This window comes from Prunus persica, chromosome G5 (genome assembly GCF_000346465.2).
Source record: "Prunus persica cultivar Lovell chromosome G5, Prunus_persica_NCBIv2, whole genome shotgun sequence".
Classification (NCBI taxonomy): Eukaryota; Viridiplantae; Streptophyta; class Magnoliopsida; order Rosales; family Rosaceae; genus Prunus; species Prunus persica.
This window is the reverse complement of record NC_034013.1, coordinates 13,489,531-13,504,433: the sequence shown is the minus strand read 5'-3', so window position 1 is coordinate 13,504,433 and position 14,903 is coordinate 13,489,531. Positions and strand designations below refer to the sequence as shown.

The 14,903-nt window shown below is 36.8% G+C and overlaps 1 pseudogene; it reads right to left on the bottom strand.

Annotated features, from left to right (window-relative positions):
* LOC18777571 lies at positions 1,977-5,125 on the bottom strand (annotated as a pseudogene).

Here is a 14,903-nt window from a genome sequence, read left to right as displayed (position 1 = left end):
AAGAGTGGGATTAATCCCCACTCAGAATTCAGTTATCTATGGCCATGAAAAATACTTAAATATGACCATCACACACAACTATATACGTACCTATACAAATACAAGTAAGCCAATGTTCAAGTTACTCGAAAATGGAGCAATCAATTAGCAATTAGAGGTAACTCATTAACGTAGCCATACATTGGAAACCATTGAATTTTGTTAAAAATTATTTCTGATTCAAAAATGGATTTGTAGAGTTTTCAATTCAATCGCATATGACTCCAAATTATAATATTTAATTAGGAGATTCACTATTATATCTAATATAAGAGCCCGAATTATTAAAAAAAAAAAACCATATATGAAATGAACTTTAGAAACACACCCAAAGCTCATTTACAACATAACAAAAAGGCTTTTAACTTTTTTTAAATTACAAAACTGTCATTGATTTCTTAAAACAAACCCAACCCCAAAACCTCATAATAATAAAAAATCCAAAACACTCAATAGGGCATCAAAGTAATTTAATAATCAAAATTAAATTCAATCGAGTCAGCTGTCATTTTTGAGTTTGTTTATAGAAATTAAATAGTGTAGGGTTTAGGGGTGGGCATCGGGACCGGAAAACCGGAACATCGAACCGAACCGGTGAAAAAAAACCGGAAAAAAAACCGGTTGACCAAAAAAGTCAACAAACCGGACCGGAACCGGACCGAACCGGTTCCGGTTCTGGTTTTACATCTCTCCGCACCGGACCGGACCGAACCAGACTGGTCATATATTTTATATTTATATTTTTACAAAATTTTAAAATCTAATGCCATTTTTTAACTTTTATAATCACTAATTTTCCAAGTTCAACTTCAAAAAATTTCTAAATGTATGAATTGGATTATTTGTTCATTTTTAAGCTAAAAAAATAAGTTATTTATTATAATTTTTTTAAAAAAAAAAATTAAAAAAATAATAAATTAATAATCCGGTTCAAAACCTTTCTGACCGGAACCGGTTAGAACCGAACCGGCCGGTTTTCGAAATTTTTTTTGCCTAAACCGGACCGAACCGGACCGGTTAAATAATACCGGTTTCGGTTTCGGTTTGAGGTGAGAACCGGACCGAACCGGACCGCGCCCACCCCTAGTAGGGTTTATCTATATTATTAGTGCTAAGAATGAGTATATAACTAAATATCTATATTTAATTTAGTTATAGAAAGGGCAAAGCGTTTCCTAAATGGAATTTCTTCTCCGTTAGAATGGAAAGAACAAGAAGTTTGATTGCTAGCAATGCCGATGGAACGACTCTTGTTTTTTCATTTTTCAGAGTTTTGGGCCACTTTATGCTAATTAAAATTTAGAATTTTTAACGGACAAGTCAGTTGATTTATGACACCAAATTATTTGTTAATCCGGATTTCATTTGTCAATGGGAATCTTTATTTAAATTGAGAATTAAGTTGAGCCGAATTTTAAGTGGGCAATCTCCACGCAGGGGCCAATTATTTTCATCTCTAATCTTGTAGATGACTTGGGCCTCAAGTGACGAACATCACTTTCTTTGCATAGACTTTTATTGACTTTTCGACTTTCTTTAAATATTAAAATATATTTAACAAGTGTAGCCGGCGGCTATATCTTTAAATATTAAAGTAAATTTTAAAAGTATTCCCAACGTATAGTCGAACGGCTATACTCATATAAGTATAACCGTCCAGCTACACTCGTTATAAATCAAAGCTGTAAAATGCAATGCATAGCAGTTGGTCTTAGTCCGTTATGGACAAAACTGTGAAGTTCCCTTTCCATTGATGTTGAACAAGGTTCATTTACAACATGCTCCAACTAGAAGCATCCCATTAAAACCACAAAATAGAAAGATTCATGTGGTGATATGGTGGTATACAACATGTCAATATTTCTGAAAGAAAGAAAAGGAAGATGCAATCAAAACTTTGATTACTAATCTAAGCAGCAAGCAGCAAGAGGAAACTTTTAAGTCAGCCTCAGTGCCATTTCTTGAACAAGAGCTTGCTTCTGCACAGCACTTATTACATGGTTGGTCTCAGCATTCTCAAGAACATCAGTGATAATGGCAGCTGCATGACCAAGTGGCTTCTCAGCAGCCCATTGATAACTGACCCATTTGACAGTATTTTTCATAATAAACAACAAACCAATTGATAACTGACACAATAAAACCGAGTAATACTAGGGGTACAAAACTAATGTGGGCTGATTTGAGAAGTTTGTTGAGCCATAACTCAAGTCAATAACTATAGACATACTAAGAACCTGATAACCAGAAAAATCCAACCAAAATCTGGCACTCCAGCTAACTACTCTGTGTGTATCCCATTTATAAACTAGATGATCACAAGGTAATATGATTACTTACCGAGATAGTTCATAAACTTTGGCGATTGGAGCTGCTTCCCCTCTGTTGATTTACAATTGCTACCTTCCAACGATCAAGAATGGTTACTGCAGCACGCTCTATGTGGTGCAAAATTGTGCAAAGGCCTCCTTGTGTCTCCACTGAGCCCAAACCACCTCCCCATTACAAAACTCTAGCCAGATCGTTCCCCGTTCCGGCAGGTAGAACAGAAACTGTAGGAGGAGACAAAGTTTTTGCTTTTCTATGGCATTCAGAACCCAAGCAACAGTACCATCTCCCCCACAAACAAGAATTCTGAAGTGCAGCACCTTTCTGAATAAATAAAGACCCACCCCCGGTCCTTGTGTTGAGCTCAGCTCAAAAACCTACATGAAACACAAGCACATGCAACAATTAAGCAACAATATATGATATATCAGAAATAATAATAGAGGAATAGGTTCACCAAACTCCATAGAAATCAACCGAGGAGAAAGCCCAGCACGTGATGTTGATAATCATCAGCAATTAGAATTTACTGTTAGGACTTCCTGATTCGCTAAGGAACTAAACTAGCAAATCTTAGTTTTTCAAACCCACGGAGATTTAAACCTTAAGCCTTAGTAATAACCTTACTTGGCTCATTTGAAAAGAAAAGAAGGGAAATCTTGTTTACACCACAGAAATTTAAACCTTAAACCTTACTTAAACACCTCACTTGGCTAAACAAATGTAGGCAAATATATTTTTCCAACTAATCAAGATGGTAGAGAAATCAAACCTGAACAGGATTGAGAAGAATATTCAATCGTCGCCTCAGTAAATTCCTAAAACCTGAGAAAAATATTCAATCTGGTGACAAATCAATCAACTCGTATTATTGTTTCATCCCTAAAACCTGAAACTCAACCTTCTTATTTATTGCTTGACGAGCTCATTTTGAAACTAGGCTTAGAATCCAATTTCCTATCTACATCACCATCTTGGTGCTGCAAATCCACATTCAAAGTACCATTACTGTTTTCCTCAATTTCATGAGAACCATTAACAGCTTGATGAGTATCAGCTGTGCTTTCTGTGGACATATCCCCGGTACTACCACTATTTCCCGTGTCAACAGAGGTTTCATTTCCATGCTTGGACTTCTTGCTCTGACTCCTCATAGTTGCACATACTGAAGATGCTATCTCATTGGCCCCCTGAGTAATGGAGCTCAAAAATTCACCAGCGGAAGTCTGGCTCAGTTCCTTTACATAAAGAGGGGATGGGGATAGAATCAACCTTCTGAATGGACCTAAATCACAAATATCACCTGTTTCATTGGACCTGCTACTGTGGCAATCCACATGTACCAATCTTTGACACCACAAGCAGCACCATATTGGGGATCCACCAAGAAAAGACCCACTACATGGCTCTTCACAATAGCTGCAGAAAGAAGTTTCAGGTTGATCTGTTACCTCATACCAACGGACAGCCCATTGGTGCATCACATGCTCATACCCCATCATGCATACACACTTGCAATCCTTGTGCGCAGAAGAGCAGCTTAGGTGAGCCGCTGCACCACAAATACTGCAACGGTGACTAAAACTGTCTAAAGCTGTCATAGGCCCAAGAGTTTGAGAAGGGCTCATGGACTTTAAGCATACACAGCAATTCAAGTTCTTTCCACGAGATACCGATTCTTAAACCCAAGTATGAGGAGCTATAGGAACTTTTTGACGTGCCTTTGGATTTTTCTTTGACCTGGCTATTGCCTTCATCCAACTTAGATTGATATTTCTCCTCCTTTAGAAAGCGGAGTGGGCTATAGTCAAAATTCCAACTAGAGCAGCGATAAGGCAAGAGAAAATAAAAAGGCGATAAGTTGGATTCTTCTTGTTCCAATTGGAAAAAAAAAATATCAATGTCACTGTAGACAAAGAAATTTTGGTGCAATAAATTTCATTGACAAGAAAATAATTAGGGTTCGGTGGATTAAATCGTGGGCCCCGTAATTCGCCCATGTGGCATGTGACTCATCAAAATCGGATTAGTTGTCAAAAATGACACATGGCGACATCCGACGGAGTGCATCGAACGGTTCAAGATGAAGACAAAATTAAAGGAAAGAATCTTCTGTGATTGACTTTGATTTAAATCAAATATTAATCAGGTCAATCAATTGAAGATAATCTGGTTAAATCGCCAGATTATGGGAATTGATTTAAATCAAATCAGAATCCCACAAATCAAGGTTTTAAATAGGGAAAGTTATTTAGGTCAAGCATCCGACAAAAGCCTATAAATAGGAGGCTTCAAGACGAAAGAAGGGGTCGGAGAAAAAAAAACCTAGCACTCAGAAGAAACAGAAAACTCTCTGCATTCTTCGCCCTACTTTGGAAGAGCCACCAAGCACAACAAATACGTGCCGGTTCCTTCACCAAAGAAAAATCCCAAACACCAAACAAGCTTCGTGCTACCCGTTTGATCAAGATCAAGTCTCTACGACCCTTGTATCAAACACAAATTTTCTTTAAACACTTTGGAGATCGAATCAGAGGATTCAATACAGAGATTGTAACCCTAAATTTCATTAATACAAAATTATTTTGTACACGTGTTCTTGTCTCGTTTATCGCAGGAAATTCGTGTTTACAGTCACCATCATCATCCATCCTCAATGACTACTTGTTTGATCTACATTCACATAAGCATCAAACTGCCCAATCCCAGTATAATTAGGCTCAAACTCATATATCCTCCAATTCCAATATGGTTTCATCATTCAATAACATTATCAAAAGCCATAAACTCATTTGACAACCGAACTCATTATCCTAATTAATTCATCATGTGCAAGTGCAACAGAGAGAGTCGAACAATGCTTTTGATAGGTGCTACTTACTGTAACCGCTTCAACAACCTATAAAAAACTGAAAAAGTTTCACAAGTAAAACAACATCATTCCTTCCAAATACAAAGCACCTGCTACCATGATTGGCTTCATATCAAAATTCAGAGGTAACAGCCAGATACAAAACACATGTAAACACGAAGGAAATACAAAGTCCACCACAGTTGTATCATAATTTAGTGATATTTTAATTTAAATGACAGTCCTGTCCTGTGGAAAAACAAAACACCTCCATGCTCCATCTTTAGAGACCAAAGCAACACACAAAACCCGCTTCATACTTCACTTTCTATTCCGATTTCTCGGAAACCAAACGGAATAGTGTAATATGTAGCAACGAATACATATCTATGAGTGTGTCTCGATTATGAAATAATAATCAATAAATACATTGAACCGTGAAGATTTCAGAAAATGAAAATTGAAAGTTTTTGAAAAAAAAAAAAACAAGGGAACTTACAGTGACGTTCCGTGGAGATGGAGATGGATCGCGCCGATCAGAGAAAACCCTAGCCTTAGCTTGATCCACACAGAGAGGGAAAGTTCAGAGTGTAGGAATCGAAGCAAAACCAAATCCTAAGATTGATTTTTGGGTTTCTTGAGCGCTAATTTGTATTCGAGAACATAAATTTAAAACGTATAGCCGCTATATAAATTTAAATCGTATAGCCGCGCGGCTATACTCTTTAAATATTAAAATAAATTTAAAAAGTATAGCCGCCTGTTATACTCTTTAAAATATATTTACATAATATAGTCGCCCAGTTATACTTCTTAAATATTTTAATATTTAAAGCGTATAGCCGCATGATTATATTATTTAAATATATATATTTCCTTCTATGGAGGCTGAGCCTCGGGCACAACTGTAGCACCTTATATGACTCGTATGAGCTCCGAGCTGTGACTCACCAACTTAAAAAAACTGTTCATGCTTCAATTCACCCATCTACACACAAGGCTTGAGTTGCATTTCCCCAACTTACCTATAGTTTGATCAACTATGTATAGCATAATTAAGCATGCATGGTATTCTATTCTAGTCTGCCATCAAAACCGAGGCGAGCATGTAATTTCATACCCAATTGCAAGCCTTGTACTATATAATTTCCTCAATCCAAACATCCTTATAAATCAAAGCTGTAAAATGCAAAAACAATGCGTAACAGTTGGTCTTAGTCCGTTATGGACAAAACATTGTGAAGTTCCCTTCCGTTGAACAAGGTTCATTTACAACCATGCTCCAATTAGAAGCATCCTATATTAAAACCACAAAAAAGAAAGATTCATGTGGTGATATGGTTGTATATAAATCAGGGAATTTCCTACATGAAAGGAGATCACGTCATCAACAACCCAAATCATTCCACAATCATCTGCTCTTCCATATGAAAGTTAACCATGACATGTGCTAGTTGTCTTTCCTATTCCATTTGATCAAGATTGATTTAGTCATTCAATTCTGATTGTATTAGGATTGTATTCAACTCTATATAATCATAAGTCTTGTACTTGTAAAGTAGCTATGAAATATACCATTATTCTTAACCTCTTTATGGTATCACAGCCCTAATGAGTATCTTCTGATCTTTTTTTTTTTTTTCTCTCCAGCTTTCCATAGTCATGGCTATTGAATCTTTTGAAATTTTCACCCCACTCGCCACTGACACCAGCTCTACCATCCGTACCTTCTTAATCACCATCAATGTTGCCGCACAACTTTCAATCAAACTACACCCACAAATTACCCCTCTTGGCGTGCCCAGTTTAGCGCGCTGCTTCTTAGCTATAACCTTATGGCTATGTTGGTGGTTCTGGTCCATCCCTACCAACCACTCAAGCTGCGTCCCATTCCTTCTGGATTCATCAAGACCAACTTTTCCTCTATGCTATTCTTGCATCAGTTTCACCACAAGTCATCTCTCTTATTGCCTCTGCTAAGACTTCCAAAGAGGCTTGGGACAAGTTGCTCCATCTATTTGCTAGCAAAGCAGGTGCTCGTGTTCTTGGTCTCAAGGAACGCCTTACTCTAATGCGTCATGAGAATAAGCTCGTCTCTCAGTACTTGCAAGATGTTAAGGTTATCTCCAACGAACTTGCCATCATCAACGTCCCTCTTTTCGATGATGATCTTCTCCTTTATAGTCTTAATGGTGTTGGTTCTGAATTTAAGGAGATCGCTGCTATCGTTCGTTCCCATGACTCTTCTACTTCATTTGAAAATCTTCATGATATGTTGGTTGAACATGAAACTGCCCTCACGCGTGCCGACACCGTTGTTGCCGCACCTGTCATCACTGCCAATGTCACTTAAAGCTCCCAACGAACCAACACCCATCATGGTTTTTTCTCCAACAACTCCAATTAAGATCGTGGCTCTTTCGCTTTCGTAATAATTATCATGGTTTCTTTGAATCCACCTCACCTTTCATCACTGACAACGACCGTCGTCAAAACAATACCACCGACATTGGTTACCGTGGCTATTGTCAGTGGTGTGGTACACAAGGTCATAGGGCCAAACATTGTCCCAGCTTCAATCCTGCTCACAAACTCAGTCAATGCTTAACTCTACCTCCCATGACAGCTCCACTGCCTCTCCTACTTGGTTGCTTGATTCCTGTACCTCTCGCCATGTTACCTCAAATGTCACTAATCTCTCCGGTGTCTCCACATATGATGGCCATAATGAAATAATTATCGGTAATGGTTCAGGTTTGAGTATTACTCATGTCGGTTCATCCTCTCTCCCTGCTCATTCCTTAAAATCATTTACCCTATCTAATGTTCTTTGTGTTTTTTCCCATAAAGCACAACATTATTTCTACTTTCAAATTTAACATACAAAATAACACATCTATTGAACTTTTTCCTTATTTCTTTCATGTCAAGGATCTAAGCACAAGGTAGTGCTTCTTCGAGGCCCAAATAAGAATGATGTGTACGAGCGGTCAACCCAATCTCTCCGTCAACCTCAGGCCATGGTAGGTATGATGGTATCTCCAAATTTGTGGCATCGTCATGTTGTCGAATCGATCTCACTCTTCTTCATCAAGCCTCCTCACTTCTTTTTTATTGGTCTTATGCTTTTCAAACTGCGGTCTATCTCATAAATTACATGCCCACTCCCATTCTTAACAATGTTCCCCCATATACAAAACTTTTTCATCAACTACCAAATTACTCACATCTTCGTACATTTGGCTGCATGTGTTTTCCATGGCCACGACCTTACAACTCCAACAAGTTACTTCCTCATTCCTGCCCGTATCTTTTTCTTGGTTACTCATCTAATCAAAGTGCCTACAAAAATTTTGATCTCTTCTCCATCAAACTCTTTATTTCTCGTCATGTTCAATTTGATGAGTCATCTTTCTCCCTTACTACTGCCCCTAATTCTGCCCTATGTCTCTTTTCTTACTTTTCCCCATTGGTTTGCTCTTGCTCTTCCTGTTGGTCACATTTCTTTCCAAGCTACCACCATGCCACCACCATTGGCTGTCACTTTTTCCTTATTTTTTTCATGTCAAGGATCTAAGCACCGGGGCGGTACTTCTTCAGGGCCCGAATAAAGACAATGTCTACAAGTGGTCTACCCAATCTTTTCGTCAACCTCACGCCATGGTGGGTGTGGTGGTTTCCCCAAATTTGTGGCACTAGCGTCTTGGTCACCCAAATCTTAAAACTCTTCAACAAGTTCTTCATTTCTCCTCCATTCATTGTCTTCCAAATTGTCTGAGTCTTTTTGTCCTTTATGTCAATGTAATAAAAGCCATAAGCTTCCTTTTGGTACTTCTTCCCTTATAAGCCATGGTCCATTAGAACTTCTTTATATGATGTTTGGGGCCCTACCCCGTATTCTTCTATTGATGCACAAGTGTGAATTTTGATTTTGTTGCAGAGGTTAACGAAGTATAGCTAAGTGGGCAAATTAAATTGGTTGCATATCCAATATCATGTATATCAGATTACATTGGAAGGCAAAGGTGTGGCAAATGAATGGTATTTGGCAACACAAATGTAAAGAAATTGAAGGGTCATACCAAATAAATGATGATGTTGCAGGCTTGTGGGTGCAAGTTTTGGAAGATGAAAATGAGTTTTTTAAAAGATTTTTATGTGAAGATGCACAGATAATGCTACATTATCTGTTGAGGTATAATCCGAACAATCCTATCAATTACAATGATTGAAGACTGTGGCGTCTTCCCAAGTCTTCTCTTTATGTGGCTTGATCTTTGTAGATGAAGCTTGGGCCATAGGTTCAATACATGTATGTTTGTTACAGATTGAGATGGTATTATCCCTCGTTTTACTTTTTTTTTTCTTCTTCTAATATTAGTGACACTCAACTCTCTTTCCATTGTTTTAACCACTATTAAAGTGACTAAATTAAAGTTTACAAACTATTTTGTTTTTGAGCTCCTTTTTGCTCTCGTATGGTTTTGTCAATGTCATATTCGATGCCTCTCTCTTTCTCTTAAAAAATGGGACTGTTGTAAATTAATTTTTGGTTTATGTTGATAATCTTCTTATTACATGCAACAATTCCTCAGTTGTGGCAAAGTTCATTCAACTATTAGCCACCTTGTTTATTTCAACATTACTTTTTTTTTTTTTTTGGAATTTTTGTGTTAGTACCTCCTGAGTTTATTTTGCTTATATTGTTTTGTACAGGTATTCTGTGTGTGTAAAGCAACTTCAATCACATCCTTTTTTTAAAGACTGTTCATAAGAGGTTGAAGTATATGCAAAGTTTACAGTTACAAGACAACCTACAAATATAGGATGAGCAACCTGAAAAACTATGACGTTAAAGATTGGGGTGACCTTTGAAGATATTTACGTAATGTGAAGGTCCATTTTGAACAATATAATGTGTCAGTGTAGGAGGTAGATGTTGATTCGATGATCAGAACCCATTAAAATAGGTTTTTAGATAAGGTTCATGCAATTCGGTGAGCACACTTATTTTGTTTTTGATGTTTTGTGCTTTGACTTCTTTTGGATTGACAATGTTTTTTGGGTCAATAAACTGTGCTAAATAGGTATTTATAAATCAAATGATCACAAGGTAATATGATTACTTACTAAGATAGTTGTTCATAAACTTTGGCAATTGGAGTTGCTTCCCCTGCTACCTTCCAACGATCAAGAATGGTTATTGCACTATGCTCTATGTGTTGCAAAATTGTGCAAAGTCCTCCTTGTCTCTCCATGGAGCCCAAACCACCTCCCCATGACAAAACTCTAACTAGATCATTCCCCGTTCTAGTAGGTAGAATAGCAACCGGAGGAGGAGACACAAAGTTTTGCCTTTTAAAGATTTGAATTTATTTAAAGAGTATAACCGCCTTTTAAATGGTAGAATTATTTGTTTGCGTGCCGAATAGGTCAACCCAAGCCCAACGGGTTGAATTCCATTCTTGCATGTAACTATAAATGGGCTAACTCAACTAGATTATATTTAAGAGAATGAATCAAACATAAGACCTCTCAGCCCAACCCCAACCCAACATGCCTAAGTCTATTCTTACTCGCAACCGTAACCATAAATGACCTGACTTAACTAGATTTTTATATAAGAGAATGAATCGAACATAAGACCGCATGTTGAGCAATGATTTGTAAGTTGAGTTGCACTTCAAACTCAATCTTATAAGTCACCAAAAATTTCTCCATCTTGAAAATTTTGTCTCTGTTATAAAAATAACCTGGAATATGTATGAATATTGAGCTGCACGTAAAGTAGATGAGACACAGCATTTAACGAGGTTCGGCTATGCCTACGTCCTCGGAGAGCAGCAGCAGTAACTTTTTCACTATATAAAATAATAGGGCTACAACTTTAGAGTTTACAATATGTGAGGCTCACTGAATTTTCTCTCTCTTTCTTCTTCTCTCTTTTCTTTCTTCTTTTCTCTTCTTTTCTTTCTTCTTTTCTCTTCTTCTTCTCTCTTCTTTTTCTCTTCTCCCCTTTCTTTCTTTTCTCCGTTGGTCACACTCCCCTTTACAATTGGTATGCCTATTTATAGGCTAATGTTTAGGCAAAATACAGGGAAGGGAAGGTTCCTGGAAGATGCAAGGAAACTTCCTGAATTGATAAATCAGGGAAGGAAAGTTCCTGGAAGATGCAAGGAAACTTCCTGAATTGATAAATCAGGGAAGGAAAGTTCCTGGAAGATGCAAGGAAACTTCCTGAATTGATAAATACAGGGAAGGGAAAGTTCCTGGAAGATGCAAGGAAACTTCCTCTGTGGGCTCCACCTTCAAACTTTTACAACAGTCTCCCCCTATCTTTCTCATAAAACTAACCATTCTCTCTCTATGTTCTCTTTAAGGGCAATCACTTTCACGTTTCACTGTAAGCCTTGGCTACGTGGACCAAGCAGGAGCAAAATTTTGTAGCTGATTTAGTGCTGGATTATTCTGTGATAGCAAAAGCTCCAACTAATCCAAATTATTCTGAAAGGTAAGTCCTAAATCTAGCTGCATGCTACGAATTTACAACATTAAAAACACCCATTAAGCCAAAGTGGAGAAATAACATCTTCAAAGTAACATCAAATTTCCCTCCACCAAAGTGAATAACAATTTATTGTTAATGAACATTGCTAATTAATATTTGCTAAATAAGAGAATTAGAAAAGGTTTTGGCTTTGATTACCCAAATCCTTACGAGACTAGGATACAGGTGATTGCACCATATAAAACCCTATAGGGAGTAAAAATTTTGAAAAATATTTCTCATAAAGATTTCTAAGAGCTAGCAACTTGTCTTTGCCAATATGAATGGGACAAATTATTTTTGGGTCAAAATGTATGTGACATTGATGTGGTAGTATTTTAACCAATCAAATCATGTGCATAAATTGTTAAATTGTCAAAGAGGTATTGGCTACAATGATCTCCTGTCTACCAATTAGAGGCATGTACTAATTGAACTTACTCAAAGACTATTGCCATATACAGTTCCCTTATATGAGAGGTATAATTTTGAAAAAGAAGTTAGAATGTACATTGTAATTTTAAAACAAATTAAATCTTTCTATTTTAAAAAATAAAAATAAAAACAAGCAAGCCTGGGAGATAAGGAAACTAAAATGCCATTACTCTATTTATTATTATTATTTTTTGGTCTGGTGGTATTTCTTTAATTATAATGTTGGAATTAGAATCTCTATCTCATTGATGAACAAATTCCGTGATTCTCTACATAATATTATTTCCACATGTTTATTGAAACTCATTCATATTAGTCCGAGATAACTTTTTCAAAGCATGCATTTATTAAAAGCAGTCCTAATCTCTTGGACCACAGGAGTCCAAGAGATTGTGGTCACTCGCCGTTGGATATTAATCTAATGGTTCAAAAAAGTTTCTTAAAAGGAGTTCAAGATTGAGTGAACCGTTGAATTTACATCCAACGGTGAGTGACCACAAATCTCTTGAACTCTTGTGATCCAAGAGATCGGAACTGTTATTAAAAGATGCTATGAGAAGTGTGTTTTTGTAAAATGTAAAGATGCTTTGAAAAAGTTATCTTGGACAACGTGATAATGAGCATTATTTGATCATAAAAAAGAGAAAATTATGAAGTGGAGTACTCCTGTGCGATAGTTTTCTCACAATGAGTCAGACCTACATGTGCAACCTGGATTTAGGGTAGAGTTGAGATCTTGAACCAGTGCACGAAAATAACAAGATTGAAATAGAGGTTAAAATAACCAAAATTGATTCACAAATAAGACACATGACTAACTTGAAATATAGAGATATTTGTAAATAGAATAATTCCATGATGAACTTCAATTACATCTACTCAGCTTCATATTGAGAACCCTAAAAACAAATGATAAGAAAACTTATCCACGAGTCTCCACCAACACGCCCTCTATACATCTTTTTTTTCTTAGGTCTCATGTTAGAAACTATGATCATGAGGTTATGCTTCTTCTGATAGTCATATAGTAATAGGATACACTTCTAATTATTATATGATAAGAATATCTAAGTTTATTTAAATGGTAAATATCTTAAGAATATAAGATTATTCAAGTTTATTCAAAAGATACATATCATGAGAAGATAAGATCGTCCAAGTTTATCCAAAGGATAGTATTTTAAGAAGATAAGATCGTTCAAGTTTATCCAAATAATAAAAAGATAAGATAAGACCGTCCAAGTTTAACCACATGATAGTTTGTCATGTGCATCAACTCTCTCATAATAATTGAGACTTACATGTGCAACCATTGTATAACCTTAAAAAATCGTTTGCTTAATTACATTTAAAAGTACCATTGAAAATAGGAAAAGTCCATAAAAAAAAAATACAATAAAAGATGTTCCTGTTATAAATCTAGAGGAATTGGAGAGGGAATTGAGATGGAGAGAAGGGAATGTTTTCTTTCTATTCATATCTCTGTCAATCTTAGTACTCTCAATCTCAGATTACAAAGGAAGGGTGTGAACCCTTTTGTTGGCAAAGCCTCTTTCAAGTGGAGGTGGGCTCCACCTTATTATTTACAACACTCCCCCTTGGAGACCATAAATGATACGGAATATGCCTCGTTAAAAATCTTGCCAGTAAAAACCCAGTGGGACAAAAACTGGTCAAAGGGAAAAAGAGTACATAATCATGTGTAACATAAAATTCTATGTATATTGACGCACGTGCGACACTGCCTCGTTAAAACCTTGCCAGGAAAAACCCAGTGGGATAAAAACCTGGACGAAGGAAAAAGAGTACAGTGTTTGAAGATCTTTATTGATAGCACGCTCCCCCTGATGCTTGGCAAAATATCTTTAAGCCATACTGTTGATCATCTTTCTGAATATCGTAGTTGACACTACTTCTGTGAGTCAATCTTGAGCGACACTGCCTCGTTAAAACCTTACCAGGAAAAACCCAGTGGGATAAAAACCTGGATGAAGGAAAAAGAGTACAGTGTGTGAAGGTCTTTATTAATACCACGCTCCCCCTGATGAATATCTCCCCCTGAAAACTTCATGACTAGCTTTTCCAGTATGCGACCATAGAAATTTCCAGAGTCCGCATATCTAATAACACTTGGGCTATTTGTAAGTTCACTCAAAAATATGCCCGTATATGGTGTTATGCTGAGATAGCATCAAATATGCCTCACATCATCCCAAAATGATGGTGATGGAGTTGAGCTCTATCTGGAAAATACGATGTACGGTCCAATATACTTCCGGAAAATCCTTAAAGTGTCCAACGGATAATCCTCATAAAAATGCTTCAATACTTTCTTAATATAAGCAAGAATCTTGTTGGCATAATGCTCGATCTTTAAGTCGAGACAAATATTTCTTGTACTCACTGAGGCAATTTATGCACATTAGTATTGAGTACAGATTTTGTGCTTCAGGCACATGTCCTTCAGGGACTTGCTTCATGCAATTTCAATCCTTTCAAGGATTTTGTTTAGAGGGATTAAACTTTATGACACATTATATAGCTTTAAACCAGCTATTTATACATCTTTAAGGAATCACTACTGGTGATATACTCCGTGCATTTAATAACCCTTAAAGATAACATGTTGGTCTCCGTAAATGTGCAATAAGGAGGCACAATTGAATCTGTAAATATGGAGAAAACCCAACATTCCTTGTTTTC